This window comes from Nerophis ophidion, linkage group LG06 (genome assembly GCF_033978795.1).
Source record: "Nerophis ophidion isolate RoL-2023_Sa linkage group LG06, RoL_Noph_v1.0, whole genome shotgun sequence".
In the NCBI taxonomy this organism is placed as follows: domain Eukaryota; kingdom Metazoa; phylum Chordata; class Actinopteri; order Syngnathiformes; family Syngnathidae; genus Nerophis; species Nerophis ophidion.
The window spans coordinates 12,909,781-12,915,780 of record NC_084616.1 but is presented as its reverse complement, the minus strand read 5'-3'; the positions used below and the strand labels follow the sequence as shown (position 1 = coordinate 12,915,780).

Genomic DNA, 6,000 nt, shown 5'->3' with positions numbered 1-6,000 from the left:
AGTTGAGCAGATATTTAAAGGCCTACTGAAAGCCACTACTAGCGACCACACATTCTGATAGTTTATATATCAATGATGAAATATTAACATTGCAACACATGCCAATACGGCCTTTTTAGTTTACTAAATTACAATTTTAAATTTCCCGCGAGGTATCCTGTTGAAGACGTGGCGGAATGATGACGCTTATGTTGACGTTATTGGTTGGAGCGGACATTTTAGCCCGGCACCACTCATGGCTAAAAGTCGTCTGCTTTAATCGCATAATTACCCAGTATTTTGGACATCTGTGTTGCTGAAACTTTTGCAATTTGTTTAATTAATAATGGAGACGTCAAAGAAGAATGCTGTTGGTGGAAAGCGGTGGATTGCAGCTGCCTTTAGCAACCGAAACACAGCCGGTGTTTATGTTTGTTGTGAAGCTGACATGTTTCTCTACCACATGTCAACCAGCAAGTTGTGATATTAAGTCGGCTCTTACCGGAGACTTGTGCGGAGTTACCGTCCTCCTGCAGCAGCTGTCAAAAAGGCAGCTGTGATCTTGGCTTCTCTCAGAGACACTGGCAGTCACCGCAGCCATCCGACTTTCAGGTATGACTTAATAATCTCACTAAAACACTATTAACACATTATGCAGATAAGGGATTTTCAAGAATTATCCTAGTAAATGTGTCTAATAACATCTGAATCCCTCCCACTGCCGTCGACTTTTTTTCTTGTGCTTCACTCTAACTTTCCTCATCCACGAATCTTTCATCCTCGCTCAAATTAATGGGGAAATCGTCGCTTTCTCGGTCCGAATCGCTCTAGCTGCTGGTGGCCATGATTGTAGAGGATGTGAGGAGATCCACAACCCGTGACGTCACGCGCACATCGTCTGCTACTTCCAGTACAGGCAAGGCTTTTTTATTAGCGACCAAAAGTTGCGAACTTTATCGTGGATGTTCTCTACTAAATCCTTACAGCAAAAATATGGCAATATCGCAAAATGATCAAGTATGACACATAGAATGGACCTGTTATCTCCGTTTAAATAAGAACATCTCATTTCAATAGGCCTTTAAGTACAGTATTTATCTTTATTTTAGCAAAAAAATATTTTTGGAAGACATGATATACTTTCATTTTTATAATGTCGCATTTTAAAATATATGCAATTTTAATGTCAAAGGGGAAAGAACAAATGTGAATGTGAAGTATATTTATATAGCGCTTTTCTCTAGTGACTCAAAGAGCTTTACATAGTGAAACCCAATATCTAAGTCACATTTAAACCAGTGTGGGTGGCACTGGGAGCAGGTGGGTAAAGTGTCTTGCCCAAGGACACAACGGCAGCGACTAGGATGGCGGAAGCGGGGATCGAACCTGGAACTCATCAAGTTGCTGGCACGGCCGCTCAACCAACCGAGCTACACCGCCCCCAAAAAAATTGTATTAACACATATTATTTCCAGGCAATCGCAGGCCACATAAAATAACACGTCGGGCCAAATTTGGCCCCCGGTCCTTGAGTTTGACACCTGTGTATTAACTTTTTTTTTTTTTTTTTTTTTTTAATGGTTTTGACAGAAAATGTCTACAGACGTGCTTACTAAATTGTCAAAAATAATATTCAGAAGTACTATGAGGTGGCGACTTGTCCAAGGTGTACGCAGCCTTCCGCCCGATTGTAGCTGAGATAGGCACCAGCGCCCCCCGCGATCCCAAAGGGAATAAGCGGTAGGAAATGGATGGATGGATTTCTGCCTTGTTTGTTTACTCAGGGGGGGAGTTTTACGACAGGCCGTTTACGGCAAGGGCTAGGGAAAGGGAGCGCTTGATTTGCTCGCCCCGCACAATCTTGTTAGGTCATACATTTTCATGTTATCTGTGTTATGACGTAATTCCTCATATCAGCCTAATATTAATCGTACATCTCTGTTATATAGATACAAAAATGAATGGGGAACCTCGACGTTTATTTCGTAGCATGCATTTTTCAAGACGCTCCCTTAGCTATTATGGCGCGCAGCAGCCGCTTTTTAAAAGCTCTACAAGCACGGACAAAACCCTAACGTCGACTTGTAACTACTTAAAAATGTGCGCGCTAACACTCAACGCAACAACGACGGCCTACTTTGCTGAAAGAGAGCAAAATTAGCTCCATTTACCTTTTTTTCTCCTTCTCGTCGGCTCGCAACTGGAACCGGAAAAGGAAGTGACGTCACGATTGGCCGAACTCCAAAATGGAAATGGCCGTCTCGTCTACTGGCGCTGACGAGAAGTGGGGCCGCCATCTTGGAGTGGTGATCCGCTCCACTCAGTGCAATTCATCTGGCAGGAGCAACGCATTTTATTCATCTTTACCTCACTGAATTGTGACATTGTGTGTCATGTTCGAGGCTAGAAGTTAAACATTACCAGAAAATTTACAAGAAATGTTTGTCATCACTTCTGAGAATACAGAGCATAGAAGAAAACATCAATATTCAAGGACAACATGCACCTGGGGACAGGTTGATTGGCAGCACTAAAATAGGCCCTAGTGTGTGAATGTTGTCTGTCTATCTGTGTTGGCCCTGCGATAAGGTGGCGACTTGTCCAGGGTGTACGCCGCCTTCCGTCTGATTGTAGCTGAGATAGGCACCAGCGACCTCAAAGGGAATAAGCGGTAGTAACTGGATGGATGGAACTTTAAAACAAATGTGTACATCAGTGGTGGGGGTAAAATTGTGGAATTCTCTTTACGGGATAAAAAAATTTAAAAATATATTCCAATTGAAAAATGTATATAAGATAGAACAATAAGATCATAAGTGTTTACATTTTGCTTTTTATTTATTATTTTACTTATTTTTTTTGTATTTTCTCTCATTCCGTGAGGTGTGTATTATTATTATTATTATTATTTTCTCTGTTTGGTTTATACTTTATGAAGTTTTGCACTTGTTGTGTTTGTTTGATTGTTTCATTAGATTCGGATGTATGTGTTGGTTTAAACCAGGGGTGTCAAACTCAAATACAGAGTGGGCCAAAATTTTAAAAAGGACAAAGCCGCGGGCCAAGGTTGAACAAATTAACCTTTTAATAGGCACCCAAACAAGTTTTGCATTAAATATTGAACAAGCAAGGCTTATATAACTTTAGTGACATGCAAAATCCAGTTTCAAATAATAATAATGAAAATAATAATATCCATCCATCCATCCATTTTCTACCGTTTATTCCCTTTTGGGGTCGCGGGGGGCGCCGGCGCCTATCTCAGCTAAAATCAGGGGGGAAGGCGGGGCACACCCTGGACAAGTCGCCACCTCATCGCAGGGCCAACACAGATAGACAGACAACATTCACACTCACATTCACACACTAGGGCCAATTTAGTGTTGCCAATCAACCTATCCCCAGGTGCATGTCTTTGGAAGTGGGAGGAAGCCGGAGTACCCGGAGGGAACCCACGCATTCACGGGGAGAACATGCAAACTCCACACAGAAAGATCCCGAGCCTGGATTTGAACCCAGGACTGCAGGGACTTCGTATTGTGAGGCAGACGCACTAACCCCTCTGCCACCGTGAAGCCCATATAATAATAATAATAATAATTAAAAAAATATCAATGGTATATCAAAAATCATTTTAATAAAAATTGTATGCCTTTTTTTCTATTTGCAATCTTCTGAGGTAAATTTCCACTGGCTAATAATACATTTTAAAATAAAATAACAAGAATGAACCAAACATTCAAGCTTTGAAGTAGCAAGAGAAAATGCATGAATAAAACGTTAATTATTGGTCAGTTTGCTGGAAGTTCCCCGGAAGAGTTAGTGCTGCAAGGGGTTCTGGGTATTTGTTCTGTTGTGTTACGGCGCGGATGTTCTCCCGAAATGTGTTTTTCATTCTTGTTTGGTGTGGGTTGACAGTGTGGTGCATATTTGTAAAAGTGCTAAAGTTGTTTATACGGCCACCCTCAGTGTGACCTGTATGGCTGTTGACCAAGTATGCTGTGTATTCACGTGTGTGTGTGTGTGTGTGTGTGTGTAAAAGCCACAAATATTATGTGACACGCTGTTAGTATGGAGGAAAAGCGGACGTGACGACAGGTTGTAGAGAGCGCTAAAGGCATTGCTTTAAATGCACGCCCCCAATATAGTTGTCCAGGTGGAAATAAGTAGAAATTTGGGAGAATGGTTGCCCCGGGAGATTTTCGGGAGGGGCACTGAACTTCGGGAGTCTACCGGGAAAATTAGGAGGGTTGGCAAGTGTGAGTATTAGCGGTGAATGCGGTGTTACAGCGGGGGGGCAGCTCTAATGCTAAATTGATATTGCCTCAAGGGCCAAATTAAATTACACGGCGGGCCAGAGTTTGACACCCATGGTTTAAATGATATTCATGAAGTAAGATAGTGTATTATGTCAAAGGGGGCAAGAAACTATAAGATTTTTTCTTCATCCTGCTCCTTCTCAGGCATTGTTGAGTGAATTTAAATTGTATAATTGAGGTATAATTGTGTTTTGTTCAAAATGCACATCAATGAAGTAGATTGATAAAAAATGAATGAAAAATGAATGAATGAATACCACTCATTTTCACGCGTTTTTTTGTCATACGTGTAGCAATTATATTTTGGCGTGTTTTACTATTCATAGTTTGCTGAACAATAATATAATATTCTTATATATGCTATAAGTAAGTGACCCGACATCCGAGATCAAAACTGGGAATATAATCCCAGAGAAGGAGGAAAAAAACGGTCAGCTATTTTTAAATTGAAGAAACAATATGATTATGTTATACATACATGCGCATATTCTACATAAACAATGTATGAATACATTAGATATTTTTATATCTTAGGGCAGGGGTCGGGAACCTTTTTGGCTGAGAGAGCCCTGAAAGCCAAATATTTCAAAATGTATTTCCGTGAGAGCCGTATCATATTTTTTAACACTGAATACAACTAAATGTGTGCATTTTTAAGTAAGACCAACATTTTTAGAGTATAATAAGTCTCTTATTCTTTTTAATAACATTGTTATTCTGAAGCTAATCAATAATAAATCAAATGTCATGTCTGTTGATCAGGTTTTTGTTTGGCCACGTGCTGTTTGTCCTTTGGACTCTTTAAGTTCCTGTTTTTTCCACTCCCTTGTCTTGTTTCCTTGGTTACTCATTTTGTCCACCTGTCTCTGGTGGACAAAATGCCTGCTCACCAGCTTCCCGAGCACTAATCAGAGGCAGTATTTAAGCTTGTCTTTGCCAGTCAGTCGCCCTGGCGTCAATGTGATCTTTTATTGCTCTGTGCTGACTTGTTTCATGCCTTGCCATAGTTTCATGCTTCATGCCATGCCAAGTAAGTTTTGTTTGATTTATGTTCATAGTATGTTTATGCGTTAGCTTTCTTCCTTAGCCCAAGTTATGCCTCCGCTGTGAGCGATTTTTGTTTGTATCTTTTTTTAGTTTACATTAAGTCATGTTTTTACCTAAATGACATGTCCCGAGTAGTCTGTCTGCCTTCCTGGGAGAACGATGCTGCAGCAAGCTGCGACCCCCCCCATTGTGACATAAAATACTTCTTACCATTAATGCGACTTCTTGAACAGGTGCGGTAGAAAACGGATGGATGGATTTAAATGCATGGGAATGTTTTATATTTTGCACGTTATTTTTAGCACTGTGATTACCAGCGAAATTAAGCAATGTCAGCTAAGATTTATCTGAGAGCCAGATGCAGTCTTCAAAAGAGCCACATCTGGCTCTAGAGCCATAGGTTCCCTACCCCTGTGTTAGGGACCTATAGAGCAGGGGTCACCAACGCGGGCACCAGGTCGCCCGTAAGGACCAGATGAGTCGCCCGCTGGCCTGTTCTAAAAATAGCTCAAATAGCAGCACTTACCAGTGAGCTGCCTCTATTTTTTAAATTTTATTTATTTACAAGCAAGCTGGTCTCGCTTTGCTCGACATTTTTAATTCTAAGAGAGACAAAACTCAAATAGAATTTGAATATCCAAGAAAATATTTTAAA

The 6,000-nt window shown here is 40.8% G+C and overlaps 1 protein-coding gene across 3 annotated transcripts in view; it reads right to left on the bottom strand.

Moving 5' to 3' along the window:
• The window catches only part of zbtb48 (zinc finger and BTB domain containing 48), a 30,321-nt gene that overhangs the window by 21,560 nt on the left and 2,761 nt on the right, over positions 1-6,000 (bottom strand). Inside the window, exon 1 of one of the 3 annotated variants that reach the window (XM_061902688.1) lies at positions 2,151-2,300. The exons of 1 other annotated variant lie outside the window; for it this stretch is intronic. The gene's annotated coding sequence lies outside the window, so the exon portion shown is untranslated. Of the gene's footprint in view, positions 1-481; positions 628-2,150; positions 2,301-6,000 lie in introns of those variants that run through there. One more of the 3 variants, XM_061902689.1, reaches the window with a different exon arrangement.